Source organism: Agelaius tricolor, unplaced genomic scaffold (genome assembly GCF_023055355.1).
Source record: "Agelaius tricolor isolate 1412-34295 unplaced genomic scaffold, bAgeTri1.0.p SCAF_21, whole genome shotgun sequence".
NCBI lineage: Eukaryota > Metazoa > Chordata > Aves > Passeriformes > Icteridae > Agelaius > Agelaius tricolor.
The window spans coordinates 9,718,850-9,734,674 of NW_027269281.1; the positions used below are offsets into that span (position 1 = coordinate 9,718,850).

Consider the following 15,825-nt stretch of genomic DNA (forward strand, 5'->3'; position numbering starts at 1 on the left):
GTGTGATCCCACCGGGATTACGTCCCCGGAGTGCTTAGCTTTCCTGACAGGCTTGGAGCTGCTGCTGGAGCTCAGCAGGGCCCGAGGAGCTGCCTCTTCCCTACCACCTCGCTGGTTGGGGCCAGCTTGGAACCGCTATGGGCGTGGAGAGGCCTGGCCCAGTACCGGCGGGTGCGTCCGTACTAAATACGACGGGTTTCTTCTCACGATTTCCCTCAGGGCAGTAGAGGCGGCCCACCATAGAGGAGTGGAGCGCCCTTCCCCTCGTCGCCGGAGCTGCCCTCCTTCGTCACGTGCCGGGGGCGCGCACAGGGTGCACTATGGTGGCAGTAGGGGCCGGCGGCCGCAGCAGCACCACCCCCAGCGGGTAGAAAATGGCGGATTTCGAGGAGCTGCGGGTGAGGAAAGAGAGGGAAGCGGCTGCGGGAAAGACGCGGGCCAAGATTGCGACTGACCGCTTTCGCGGCGGGGGACCCCTCGCCCACCCCTCTCCTACGGCCTTTCCTCTCGGGTAGTCCCCGCCGCACCTTTGGTGCTTGTTGGGGGGGGGGGGGGGGTGAAAGACGTCAGCGCCTCGCGCTGAGGCGGCAAGCTGCCCGCCGGGCCCCGCGGCTTCCTGTTCCTTCCCTAGAGGGGAATCAGGGCCGCCCTGAAATGCGGGAGTCGGTGGCATGCCCTGTGGCGCTATCTCTCCCTGTCACTTTGCGGATTGTGTGTGTGTGGCCGGGGCGGGGGAGCGGGGCGGTATGGCGCGGCTCAGCTAGCCTGCTTTCCATCTCTGCCATGTGGGTTGTGCTGTTGGTGGGATATATACCCACTCTCCTCCCCTGCCCCCCTCCCCCTTCAATTTCGGCCCTTGCGTGCGGGAAGCTGGGCCCGGCGCTCGCATGGCGCCTGGCAAGGCTCGGCGCCCTCAGGAGAGCCTAGAGCTATGGTACCCTTACTGCAAGCTGAAGGGAGAATGACGAATAACTACTGGGTTTTTATAAATACTAATTATTACTGAACCGTTGAAAAATCATTAACCACTTTCTGACTGGGAAAACTGTGCCTGTGAAGCCATAACCCAGTATTTATTTTCAGACCTATTTTATCTTCAGTTTAATATCTTTTATATTGCACTTATCCCCTAACACATTCACTATCTGTGAATATCTTTGTAAGGAGAACATTGTCCTTCTTACAGCATCCACACCTGCAGAAGTGCTGCTGAGGGAATATTACATACACACTGAATCCTCCCTGACCTAGACCATCCTACAAATGGAATAAAAGTCAGTTAAATAGGAACCACTCTGAGTTAGGCTTTAGTGTTGAGAATGGTCTGATGCTTGAACTACTGTGATTGCCAAAGAATTTCCTATGCTAAGGCTTCTTCCAGCACTGACACTACTTGGATTGAAGGGGCTGTAGTGTAGCTGAGGAGCTCAGTTAAAAAATCTCATGGAAAGAATTGAGTTTCTTTGTTTGAGGACAACAAACTTGTTTTCTTAATCTTAGGAAAAAAAAAAAAGATGATCCATCTTAATCCTAAATTGAACATTTATATTTTTTACAAAACTTTTTATGTACATTTACATGTTTTCTTGTTTAGCATCCTCACTTGTTTTCAGCCCTCATTCCAAGGTCTCTCAAAGGGCGTCGCTTCAGAGGTGGCTAAATCCCCAGTGTAAACAGCAGAGGTGGTTCTTCATTTATCTCCTCCAGGCTTGAGCTGTGATCTGCATTTTCCAAGGCACTATAATCGCTTATCTGGATATGCATAAGTATTGATAGACTCCATTTGGGATTGGGTACCTAAATATCTTTGGAATTATATATGCCCCTGAGTTGTTTGCCAGAAGTAATACAGGAATTATGGAGGGAAAAGGAATTTGGTTTCACGCCAACTATAGGACTGAACTTTTATCACTTAAAAGAATAGCTATCAGTAGTTTTAAAAAAGACTGAAGCAATGTCTTTTGATGTGCCCATCTTATTTGTTAACTGGAGTGCTTGTGAAATGAATTTGTTAGCTTGGAGCTTCTACAAATGTTCAACATACATCTAATAATAGTTCATGGCCCATTTTGGGAGAGCTCTAGATATTTTTAGAAGAGAAGAGACTATAGTAGACTGCAGACTGCCTCATCCTCAAGGCCTTTACTGTGGTGGGTTTTTTTAAGAGGATATGTTTGAATGTGTCTGTTTGAATATCAGGCACTTGGTTTGTAGGTTTAAGTTTTTTTCAGACAAAAATCTTCCTGCTTTTGTCCAAAGAACACTCCCCTTCCCCAATAGATTTTGTGACTTGGCCTTTAGGTGTTCTTAAAATGCTAGTTTATAGATTAGCATGCAGAATGTTTTTATGGCAATATTCTTTGCTGCTCTCTTGTTGATTGCAGTTTTCTATAGTGTGTCATCTCTACCTGCCTTATAAAAGGCCACTAGGGCAATTTGGAGAGTTTAATTTATTTTAGTAAATCATTAAGGACTGACTAAAGGCAGGAGGTCAGAATTCTCTCTTAATTCCTGTTTTTGAGAGAAACATATAGGGATAACATTTTTCTATTCTTGGGGCAAAGGATCGTTTTAATATTTGTTAGTACCATCCCTGCCATCCTCTGGATCTTCAGAGTAAAAGCTCTGGGGAGCTATGACCAAAGGGTTATAACTGAGAGGCTGTAGTGAAAGAAAACTAGAAAGGCTGAGGGAACTGGGCCTGTTCAGCCTTGAGAAGAGATACCTGAGAGGGAAACTGTTAAGATCTGATTGAGAGATGCCTCTACCTAAATTAAGGTGCAAACCAGACTATATGCTGAAGTCAATAGCATGGATTTTATTTAACAGTAAAATGTGAGGTAGAGAGAAAGGAATAGAAAAGGGAGAAACAAACAGATTCAAGAAGAAGATAGTCACCACCCATGTATTTAGCAGTGTCCTTTGGTCCTTCTTCACCCTGGGCTTCTCAGTGGTAAGGGTCTTGAGATTGTTAAAAGCTTTTAATTATTTATACATTTTTGCAAACAAAGGGATTCATGCTCATTGGCTAATTGACTACACAGTTCTCTTATTCTATTGGTTAAATGATTCCCCTCCCTTGTAATGCTAAAGGCAACAAGGCTGGTGAAGGGTCTAGAACATAAGTCCTATGAGGAGTGGCTGAGGGAGATGAGGTTGTTTAGCCTGGAGAAAAGGAGGCTCAGGGGAGACCTTATCACTCTCTATAACTACCTGAAAGGAGGTTGTAGCCAGGGTGGGGGTTGATCTTTTCTCCCAGGCAACCAGCAACAGAACAAGAAGACACAGTCTTAAGCTGCACCAGGGGAGGTTTAGGTTGAACATTAGGAAAAGTTCTTCATGGAAAGAGTGATTGGGCATTGAAATGTACTGCCCAGAGAGGTGGTGGAGTCACCTTTCCTGGAGGTGTTTAAGAAAAGACTGGATGGGGCACTTAGTTCCATGGTCTAGTTGACAAGGTAGTGTTAGGTCATAGGTTGGACTCAATGATCTCAAAGGTCTTTTCCAACCTAGTTAATTCTGTGATTCTGTAATTAGTCCTTTCAAGTCTGAGGGTTGTGGTCTACCCTTGCTGGAATTACTTTTTACCCAATCAGAGCTGATTTCAGCACAGTTGCTGAGTTGGCTTTCCTTGTGGATTCTGTGTGTCTATTATCAGTGATAATTATCTCCCCTCGCTTTGTTTACTTCCCCCTGTGCCTGAGACAACACTTGGATAATAGTACCACCTTTATCTTATCAAGATGGTTCCAGGTATCCTTAGGGGCATATTGGCGGGCGGATGGAGGGGGCTTCAGTGGTCGCAGTTGAGCAGTTGCTTCTTTTGGTGGTTGCAGATGAGCAGTTGCTTCTTTACACGGTTTTCCACAATGGGAGTCCTTCTGTGGTAACAGTGTTTGAGACAGGCAACTGATCTTTAAGTCCTTTACAGAACCTCATTAATGTGTATAAATATCTAAAGGGGGGATGCCAAGAGGATGGACCAGGCTCTTCTCAGTAGTGGCAAGCAATAGGACACAAGGCAACAGGCAGAACCTGATGCACAGGAAGTTCCACCTGCATATGAGGAAGAACTTCTTTCCTGTGCAGTGACTGTACACTGGAACAGGTTGCCCAGAGAGGGTGTGGAGTTTCCCTCACTGGAGATATTCAAGAACTGTCTGGACACGATCCTGTGCAATGTGTTTTAGGATGATTCTGTTAGAGCAGAGAAGTTGCACCAGATGACCTACTGTGGTCCCTTCCAACCTGACCCATTCTGTGATTTCTGTGAAAAAAAAGAGACTCAAAGGAACTTGCTGTTACATCATGCCTTTTGGAAATGTTCAGTTTTGTTAAAGGATTTGGAGGTATCTGTAACCACAGTCACTACTTTTTAAGATATTGGTGAAAATGTCCAGTATAAGGCTGACCCTTCTAAATTGTCAGATTAACCCTTAATTAATTAGCAGTGTTTATTGAATTCTGTAGCTTACCAGTTTCTGGAATATTAGGGAATTGCTGAGATGATGTAGTGAGCACAACTGTATTGATGCCTTGGTCCTAAAATTGAGAGCCAGACATGATTAAGGGATAAAGGGGTTTTTACCTCGGTATTCAATAAGGATCCTTATAGTGCAGCACTTGGCCAAGATGGTGCACACCAAAATGCACACCCCCGATAGATTGTGTATACAATTTTATAGACCTTGCAAATTAGCATATCTAACAGAGATGCCCCAATGAGAGGCTTAAATGAATAGTGTGATATCTCCCCATCCCAAAGAATTCTCCCTGGATGGGCCAAATCTTAGTTTACAGGATGTATTCTAGAGAGGACCTTGGTCTCCAGCTGCAAGGCCTCTAGGATGTTTGGTCTTCTGGCCTAACAGAATACCAGGACTATGCTAAATTATCAGACTTAAGGAATTACAAGTATGCATGCTAAGAATACTGAGGATACATAAAAGGTATATAAAAGAAAAGGCAAAAAATAATCATAGCATCAGTATCTATCTCACATTTTTGAGATATAATTTCCAGACCTGCTGTTCACAGAAGTGTTTTTAAACATGGCTCATACCTTTATCCATAATCCTCACTCAAGAGCAGCCTGATGAATGTCAAAGGGATTACACAGGCAGAGGTGGATGTGAAACAGAAGTCAGCAATCTGGTGTGGAGGCCTGAAATGGCATGTGAACACATTTTTAAAGAGAATTGGCCCAGGAGTGGGGAACTACGGCTCCTTCTGAGAGCCGTCTGTGAGATTATTCCAGTTCCCAACAAATTCTGAGCTCATAGAGATTTGACTTGCAGCTATTACTTGCATCCCAGCAAAATGCTCCTCAAACTGAGGAGTAAGAAAGAAATGCACAGCCAGTGGAAGCAGGGACAGGTGACCTGGGGAGAGTACGGGGATATGGTTTGGAGAGGTAGGGATGGGGTCAGGAAAGCCAAGGCAAATCTGGAACAAGACTTGGCAAGGGATGTGAAGAATAACAAGAAGGGATTCTATAAGTAGAATAATTCTATAAGTAGAATGTTGTCCTGTCAACCCAGGTTAACAGGTCAAAAAAAAGGCCAAGGAGAGTGCACCTGCCCTGATAAGTGAGAAGGGTGAACTGGTTGCAACTGATATGGAGAAGGTTGAGGTACTCAACGAATTCTTTGTCTTGGTCTTCACTGGCAGTTAGGCTTTCCACTTCTCTCAAGTCCCTGATCGTCTGGGTGGATGTGGGGGGAATGAAGTCCCTCCTGTGCATGTAAGTGAAATGCAAGTTTGGAACCACTTGATGCTGAATAGACACAAATCTATAGGGCCTGACGAGATGCATCCTAGGGTCCTGAGGAAACTAGCTGATGTTGTTGCCAAGCCACTCTCCATCATATTTGAAAAATCGTGGCAGTCAGGTGAAGTCCCTGGTGACTGGAGAAAGGGAAACATCACTCTCATTTTTGAGAAGGTGAGAAAGGAAGACTTGGGGAACTACAGACTGGTGAACCTCACCTCTGTGCCTGAGAAGGTTATGGAGCAGATCCTCCTAGAAGATATGCTAAGGCATATAAAAGATGATGTGATCCAAGGCAGCCAGTACAGCTTTACTAAGGGCAAATCATGCCTGACCAATCTGGTGGCCTTCTATGGCAGTGGTTGACAAGGGAAGACTGAAATATGTCAATTATCTAGATTTCTGTAAGGCCTTTGATATGGTCCCACATGACATCCTTATCTCCAAATTGGAGAGACATGGATTTGATGGATAGACTATTTGGTGGATAAGTATTTGGCTGGATGGACTGTGCTGGTTTTAACACCAGCTGGAAATTAAACTCCAAATAAGCCACACCCCTTCCAATAAGGGAGGGACAAAAGCAGAGACTATGGGTTGAGATAACAATTTATTGAAAGCACAAAGCAATGGAATAAGCCATGCACAGTAACAATGGCAGTATTGATAGCAAAAGCATGCAAAAAAGAGATGTTTTACCCACAAATAGATGTTCATCACCAGGAAAAAACAAGATGGCAAGTGCGTTCTGTAGGTTGCATACATGTGGCTTCCCCAGACAAAGGCAAGGTGGTGACAATTCTTGCATGCTGCTCATGTGGCCATTGAAAATAAAGGCAAGCTGGCAAGGGGGTCTCACAACTAGCATTTCCTGCACCCCCCAACCCTAGACAATGAAAAAACCAATGACAAACAAAGCCCCTGAAAACTAGGTCATTTGAGTTGGGTTGCGCTGCCACTCTGCTGGGCTCAGTTCCGTGCAGGTATCTATGCTGCCATTTCTACTGCCATGCTGGAGGTCAGTCCCACAGGTTGCTGTGACCTTTTTTAACTGCTCCTCTGTGCTCCTTTTGGCTCAGCTGGGCTCCCTTCTGTTCGGCTTGATGGACTTGGCTGGGCTGTGGTCACCCCTGCTGGTCCTTTCCCTGCAGCAGCCTCTGCATTGGTGCTGTTGGTTGAGCACTACTGTCAGTTCACATTTTCACTGCTTTTCTTTCAGTACCATGTCCTGTAGCCACGTTCTGGAGAAAACGGGAGGGGAACCAGCAGTGACGGCAGGGGGCCAGGTCTGCAGGGGCTGATGCTGACAACTTCCCGTAGGAGAGGGAGGCAAAATTGAGCACTTCCAATGGGGTGCCCAGCTTTTCCTCCTGAAATCACACCCCCCAGTGATGATGCGAGTGATATAGAATAACAACCTGGCCATGCCCACTGTAGTGGGTTGACACTGGCTGGCCAGATACCAGGCACCCACCAAAGCCACTTTCTCACTCCCCTCTGCAGCTGAATAGGGGAGAGAAAATATAAGAGTTCATGGGTTGAGATAAGGACTGGGAGAGATCACTCATCAAATACTATCATGGGCAAAACAGGCTCTCATTAGAGATATGAATTAATTGCTAACAAAATCAGAGCAGGATAATGAGAAGTAAAATAAACTCTTAAAATCACCTTCCCCCTGCTCCTACTTTCTTACCATCTCTACCTCCTCCCTCCAGCGGTGCAAGGAGGGAGGGAATGGGGGTTATGGTCAGTTCATCATCTGTTGTTCCTCTCATTGCTCAGGGAGTGTAAGATTGAATCTGGCCAGCTGTTTGGGTCCAATCCGGCTAGCTATGGACCTTAGTCCTTACAATCTTACATAGGACAGAAGCAAAAGATGGAGGCGCTCTTGGCCTCTCGGGAACAAAGTCCTATTTTATTTCCTAGATAGGAGTCATGAGGTGATCCAGGTGACTTCCCAGGTGAAAAAGAGAGATGCCTCATGGTGGGAGACTTTTAAACCCAGGAGAATGGGGGGCAGAGGAAGAGGACCACAGCCAATGGGATACAAGTGAGGGGGCGAAGGGAGGAGTAAACCTGGGACAAACCATCACCACTGGGGCTTTTGGGGGAGGGAAAGACCATGTGATATAAGAGGGGAATCCCATGAGGATATAAACATACTATTCTGTGCAATAATACAGAACCCAGTACAAAACAACTAAATAAACTATTTAGTGCAATACAACACCTCCCCCTTTTCTGTTAAAAACAAAGCTAAAAGAAAGCATCGGACCTATTCTGATACAGATTATGAATTCATCTACCACTCATGATTTGCGGGCCTGTCAGTTTGCTTTAGGTCCACAAACTCTGTGCGGTTGACTTCTGAGGTAGTGGAGATTAAACTGTTGATCGCTTTTAAAAGCATGCAATGTAGAATTCTGAATGCTAACATGATTAGGAAAAGAACAACAAAAAACAACAGAATTGTCTTAATTATGGAAGCCCACCACACCGAGAGTCCCCAGTCTTTGAACAGTCCACTGACCAGTCCTCGGATTCCTGCTTGACTTGTCCAATCAGGCTTTTCATTTCTCAGAGGGCTACGTGGACGTTGGGTGCTTTTGATGTTAAGTTCAAGCAGCAAAGTCCTTCAAATTCCTGCACTCATGTCCATGCAGCAGCAGGAGGAAATCTATGGCCACACAATTTTGGAGTGTGGCCTGCCTGGTAATTTCCTCGTCCTCTAGGAGGGAGCTGATGGCTGTGGATGTCAAGTTTGCCTGTTTGACTATCCAGCACTCTAGGTGGCCCAATTTACCTAGAGCTTTGGCTGCTGCAACCCATGGAAGGAACAGGGATACAGCGATTTGCTTTGGCTTTGCCCAATGAAAAATTTCTGAATCACAATTTGGGTCCAAATTGTCAATGCTTCTCTTTTGAATTTTACTGACCTAATTCTTTTTTTGAGTCCATTTGCCAATCATAGTTTGATTGGGTGTCAACAGGGACAACCGCCTAATGGTACATGGCCCTCCTAAAAGCCGAGAAGGGATTCCTGCCCATGCCCGATCCCCACAAATTAAAAACAAACCTTCAGGGAGGCTTTTGGGATGTGAATGGTATGGCTTATCTGCTGTGACACAGCTTAAAACCTTACACCACCTTCTGGCAGTGAACTCTTCTCAATACTGTAGTATGTTGTTAAAAGGTTTGGTGTTGGAAAGTGGGGTAAAGACAAAGTGTACGCAGTATGGTGCAGGAGAGGAACCCAACAGCTCTAACTCTTGAGGTTCCTGAGCAGCTCTGGGTAACTTTGGCAGCCACTCCTCTATGGGGTTCCTAATCGTTACAGCCCGCCGCTGACAGGTATTGTGTGGTTGTGTGTGATGTGATTTGGGACTTGGGTCAGGCATAGGTGTGTCAAACTTGGCTGTAAACTCTCCAGCTTGCAATGGAATCCCTACCAGGCAGGTAGACAGAGGATCTCTCACTGCTGCAGTGGACAGGCATATATTTTCTTGTTGGAGCGTCCGTGCCAGGGTCACCCAGATGTTTTGGCGTGGCTGTGGGGCAATCCATGCAGCTGTCAGACTGCTCAGTGCTAACAGGATGACAACTCGGACAGGACTCATCGTGAGGTTAGGTGGGAGGTACAAAGGAAAACGAACATTTTAAAAACACATTAAAATTCAGGGTTCTGCTGGAATGTAGCTAATTCTTTTAGGAAGATTCTTCCTCCTCTTTCTGGCGGCATCTTCTCTTGAGGCGATGGCTGCTTGCTTCTCATCCCCGTCTGCTGGAGCTGGATTTTTGGGGACAAAAGGTTTTACCCACTTTTGGGGTATCCATCGAGGGCCTGAGGGAGTAGATACACACGCGTAGCCACGCTCCCAGGTGACGAGCTCATAAGGACCCTTGGTTTCCCAAGTTTCTGGGAACTGGTGGATGCTGTGACAACTTAAACCGATTATTACTGTGGAAATGCCATACCACCAGAGGACTCATATTTTCAAAAGAACAATTCAAAAAGTTAATCGTAAACAGGGCTTTGTGGAGCTTTTGTTGTGGTGTCATCCACACTGCTGAACTGCCTTGCCTAGCCAGGACTTGCTTGAGTGTATGGTGGGCACACTCAATCACAGCTTGACCTGTGGGGGAGTGGGGAATGTCTGTCTTATGCTCCACCCCCCACTGCTGGACAAACCTCAGGAACTCCTTGGAGGCGTACATTGTCGGTCTTGATTTCCCTAGGGATCCCCAACACTGAAAAAGCTTGCACCAGGTGTTGTTTGGCATGTGCAGCCCTTTCCCCTGCGTGGGCAGATGCATAAACGGCACCTGAATATGTCTATGCTGACATGCACATATTTCAGGCGACCAAAACTGGGAATGTGTGTGATGTCTGTTTGCCATACTTCGCATCTTCCAAGGCCTCAGGGGTTAACCGCAACACCCAGTGATGGCACAGCCTGGAGCTGGCAATTGGGACAGGTGGCCACAATGGCTCAAGCCTGACTCCAGGTTAGTTGGAACTGACGGATCAGACCTGGCACATTTTGATGGTATTGCTGATGAATTAGCTTTGCCTGTTGGAAGACGTCTGGAAGGTGTGCCATTTCTGCTGGGGCGGCAAGGGAATCTGCTTTACTATGACCTTTTGCGATCTTGCCTGGCAAATCGGTATATGATCTCACATGCATCACATAGAATGGATGCTCCCACTGCGAAACTAAATAAATTAGTTTTGAGAGCAACCTGAAGAGATGCTCGTTCTTGATGTCTTTGAGAACTGCCTGCTCCACCCTGGACACTACTCCCACCACGTAGGCTGAATTGGTGACCAAATTAATTGGCTCTGAGAACTTCTCAAAGGCTTTCACAACTGCAGCCAGTTCGGCGACCTGGGGCGACCCCTCCACAAACTCAACATCAGCTTCCCAATGCTGAGTCTGGGGATTTCTCCAAGTCATCACCAACTTGTGGGATGCCCTGGACATGTCAGTGAACACTGTAAGCGCCTTGAGTGGCCTTCAACTCATTTTCTCAGGAGCAATGAGGTGGAATTCCTTATTAAACAGCTTGCGTGATAGGGCGTGGACTGATACCTGCCCACTGTAGCTGTCCAGAGATAGCTGGAGACTGGCATTGCTCTGGAGCAGGTGCTCAAACATCTCTTTGGTCAACCTCTCAGGAGAATTCCTTCCCTCCTTAGAAATTTTGACCAGGAGGTGAATACACTAATAAAAGTCACAACTGGCCAGTTCATGCGACCTCACCCTGGCCTTCTGGATCAGCTGAGCTCTCAGCTCTTGTGGCTGTGTGATGGTTTTGGATCGCTGGTGGGAGAGGAAAATCCACTCTATAATTAAGAGTGAATCATTCTGCCCTTCGATCCATTGGAATATCAGACCATGTAAGTGTAGTAATTTTCCCAAAACAATGAATTTGAAAGGCAGCTTGGTCTGATAACGATGAGCTTGCCTCTCAGCCAAAGCCTTCTGCACTTTTTGGATGGCAGTTTTTGCCTCTGGTGTCAGTTCCCTGGGAGAGGCTAGCTCTCCCCTTTCAATAAATTGAGGAGGGGAGCTAGGTCCTTGTTGGTGAGGCCTAGCCAAGGCCTGACCCAATTTAAAGACCCACACAGGAAATGGAGATCTGCTAGGGTTTTGGGATCACTCTTGATTTCCAATTTCTGCGGAACAATGGTCCATACAGTGATCTCCAAGTCCAGGTACTTCCAAGATGGCATCCTCTGAACCTTGTCTTCCTGCAGTTGGAATCCAGCAGAGGTTAAAACTTTAACCATTAGGTCAAGTGTGTCTTGGAGTATTATGTCATTGGGGGCGCACACAAGCACATCATCCATGTAGTGTAGGATGATTACCTCCTTTTTGTGGGCGCGCGCTGGGGACAGCAATGAAGGCACGTACCAGTGGCAGATGGACGGAGACCATTTCATTCCTTGAGGCAATACTCTCCAGTGGTAGCACTTCACTGGGGCTTCTTGATAGATGGTTGGAACCGAGAAGGCAAACCATGGTGCGTCTTCTGGGTGCAGGGGAATATGGAAAAAACAGTTCTTGATGTCCAGGACAGCCAATTGCCAATTTTGGGGAAGCATCATTTGGGAGGGCATCCCTGGTTGGAGTGACCCCATGTCCTCAATTACCTTGTTTATTTCCCATAAATCATGGAGGAGCTGCCACTCATCCTTTCCTGGCCTTTTTATTACAAAGACCAGGGAATTCCAAGGGCTAGTTGTCTCTTCAATGTATCCTTTAGCCAATTGCTCCTCTACGAGTTCCTCGAGCACCTTCAGCTTTTTCTTGCTGAGTGGCCACTGATTTACCCAGACTGGATTATCATCCAGTCATGTTACCTTGTGGGCAAGGCGCTCCACAGTGGCCACTTCTAAAACTCCTGGGGTGTGGAGGCCCTGGGGGGCTTCTCCTAAGTTACACCCCATTGGCTCCTTCCCCGGTTCCTATGCCTGAACCTAGGTGTTCCTGAGGCTCTCCCTCCCTTTTCCCTGATTGGGCCTCACCTTGATACTGCCTGGAGACCAAGGTCAGCCAAGAGGCCCCTGGGGGAGTGGGACCTTGAGGGGGGAGTGGGTATCTGAGAGGAGAACATCTCACCGCGTGGCTGAATTAAACATCTATGGATATTATGCAAAAGCCTTTTTTGCTTCTTTACCCTGGACTTTGCTAGCAGCAATTCAAGCTGCAACAAATGGCACCCTGACTGTGGCACCTCCGGATTAGTTTGAGACCTCTTCTGGAAAACATCTGCACTAGACCACCCCGAGAATTTTCTTACCCCAGTGTGGTGAGTTTGAAATTTTATTTCCTTCCTCCTTGTACTCTTGGGTGTTGGGAAGGGACTGGACTAAGATGGAGACAACACTCACCCACGCACAACAAAAAGTTTACCTCTACCTCAAAAAGTGTTTTTGTCAAGAAAATTTTTGCTTTTCAGAGGAGGAGTTGAAGTATTTTGTACAGTGGTTATTTAAGCATTTTCCTTATATTTCGCAGAACTTAGTCCTAACTGATGAATTCTTGGAAGTACTTTGGGAAAGGTTAAAAACTAACACAGAATTCCATCCTTTATTTAGTATGATGATGAAATGCGTTCTGAATCTTGATGATGAACACCAGCTGAAAACCCCTCCTCCGTGTTCCCCTCTTTGTGCCCCTGCACCCCCTCCCCTGTTGCAAGGAAAGACTCCTCCAAGTTCTTCTGTCTGTACTCCTGCTGCCCAAGATGGTGGAGAATGCATTGCAGGGGCCGCAGGGTCTCCCCTTCCACCCTCAGGTCCTCACGCCTCCTCTGACGGTCTTGTTTACCTTGGTTGTTATAGCACCATGAGACGTGGTGGGGGTGGCAAGAGCCGTATCCCCTCGCACAGGGCTGCCCCCGCTCCGTGCCCCGCTGCGGCTCTCCCCTTCGCGGAAAACCCACAGCTGCCCCACTGGTGCTCAGCAAGGCCAGGGTGAGCCGGCCGATACTCACTGTCCAGCCCGCCCCACGGCAACCTGCTGCATGAGGGCCGAGGGCGGGCGGGCGAGACTGGCGGACCTGGGGCACTGCTGTCGCGGGGTGGGCAGACAGCCCCGCCGGGAGATGGCTCAGAACCGCAGTCCTGGCAGCAAAACCGCCACCCCCTGCCCACTGTCGCTGCTCTGAGAGCCCCACACTGGCAGTGCCCACAAGCACCAGCTGAGACAGACCCCTGGGAGCGGGCCGAGCCTGAGCGCGGCCGCCAGCACCAGGAGTGAAACGAACTTCGCACAGCAGCGCCTAAGCAGCAGCACCAGCAACGCATCCAGAAACACCAACACAAACCCACTGGCAAAGGTAAAAATATCCTTGCCATGAACGTTTTGGGGACAGTAAAATGGTTCAATGTATAAAACAAATACGGTTTCATAACCCAGAATGATAACAAAGAAGATGTGTTCGTTCATCAGACTGCCATAAAAGAGAATAATCCCAAGAAATACCTCCACAGTCTAGGAGATGGAGAAATTGTGGAATTTAATATAATACAAGGAAGAAAAGGCCCCCAAGCAGCCAATGTGACAGGACCTGGTGGAGTTCCAGTGCAAGGCAGTAAACATGCACCAGACTACAAACCTGCAAAATATTATCCACATCATAGAAGTCCTCCACACACCTACCAAGGAAATAGAACCCAAAACCAACAACCATCAAGCACCAGCAACAGCCTAAAAGCAAGAAGAGCACAGAATACTGGCAAGCTGTCCTGCATCCAAAGGCCCATGTCGATAATGAAAGAACCTTCCAGTCCAATAAGTCCCACTTCTTCTAATACCCTTCCCCAATTCCTGTGGCCTTCCTGCCCCCCTCCCACTTTCCCCTTTTCCTTTCCATTGTCCTATTACCCCTTTTTTATGTTCCCACAAATTCCTACCACCCTTTCCCCTCTCCCATGGTCTCCCTCCACTAATCCCTTTCCCCACAGTTCCTTCATAAGACCAGAGGGAGCGCGATTAGGAGGGAAAGAAAGGAAAGTTTCCCTAAAGTAACCATCTTTTTCTTAAAGTAATGATTTCTATTTGGAGTTTCCAACAGGCACACCACCACCTACGCTACCTTGTGCAGAGTCTATCACAGCCGACCACTTTACCACAAGAGACAGAGAAACAGCCCCTGCTAAAGAAACTTTTTCCTGACTCAGTTTCCTGATAAACCGTGCTAAGAAAACCCCGCATCCCTCCTGCCAGCTCTAAGACACTCCAGAAAATATTTTTGGACATTGGAGACTCAGAATTGTTTGCATTTTGAAAATTGTCTTATAGACACTTTTGATTGTTTTTGTCATTTTGTGTTAATTCAGTTGATCCTTCAGAAAAGCTTTCTTAATAATGTAAAAAACAGGGAGTTATGGAGGCCCTGGAGGGGCTTCTCCTAAGTTACACCCCATTGGCTCCTTCCCCGGTTCCTGTGCCTGAACCTAGGTGTTCCTGAGGCTCTCCCTCCCTTTTCCCTGATTGGGCCTCACCTTGATACTGCCTGGAGACCAAGGTCAGCTGGGAGGCCCATGGAGGAGAGAGCAGGACCTTGAGGGGGGAGTGGGTATCTGAGAGGAGAACATCTCACCGCGTGGCTGAATTAAACATCTATGGATATTATGCAAAAGCCTTTTTTGCTTCTTTACCCTGGACTTTGCTAGCAGCAATTCAAGCTGCAACACTGGGGTGTGTTAGGGATGACCAATTTGACCCCCCACTGGGACATGGTGTCTCTCCCACACAAGAGAGCTATGTAATCGGTGACAAACGGATGGACACTGGCCAATTTTCCATCCGGCCCTTCAATTTGCACAAGGTTTTTTGATATCTTTGCCAATGTGATACCTACTACACCTTGGATTTTGTCAGCCATGGGTTGCAAATCTTAATGTGACGGCCACAACTTTTAGGTATGATTGTCACATCTGCCCCCATGTCAAGCAACCTTTCCATGTGGAGATGGTCTGCTCCACGCATTAGGTTGCATCCCATAATGGCTTTGTCCTTGCCAACCACTTCTGCCCAGTAGACACCTGGTGCTTTGTCATTTACTGAGATTTCTGCTGGAATAGGAATGGCCTGGGCGATGATTTGCCCCTTGGCCAAATAGAAGGGTGGCTGTGGAGAGCGCACCTGGAGAATGAGGTTATATATGTCCCCCTTGATGATCATGGGAGCCACCTCAATCTCCATGGGTGTGTGTGCAGTGTCCCCAATAACAAAGTACTCACTGTCCAATCCTGTGCGATTCTACCATCAAGTCCCGTGAGTCCTCCAGCAGGTTCACTGCAATGACTGTCCACTGGGTAGACCTGAAAACAAAAGCTTTGGTGGTCACAAGCTTGAAACGCTTGTGAGGCTGACAGATTTTGTCCTGTAAACATTTCTTTTGCTGTCCCCGCACCCTGCCTCCCTTCCTCTCCCTTTTCTGTTTTGAGGGCGGTTTTTCTCTTAGGGAAGCCCGCTGCATTTATGTCATGGTGCAGTGCGGGCTTGCGCTCATGTCCTAGTTTTTTGGTTTGATGGTTT

At 47.2% G+C, this 15,825-nt stretch overlaps 1 long non-coding RNA gene across 1 annotated transcript; it reads left to right on the forward strand.

Moving 5' to 3' along the window:
- Positions 1 to 376: 376 nt before the first annotated feature.
- LOC139598947 (uncharacterized) lies at positions 377 to 14,588 on the forward strand. Its single transcript, XR_011682088.1, has 3 exons — positions 377 to 398; positions 12,473 to 12,586; positions 14,347 to 14,588. It is a non-coding gene; the product is annotated as an uncharacterized lncRNA (long non-coding RNA).
- Positions 14,589 to 15,825: the final 1,237 nt, after the last annotated feature.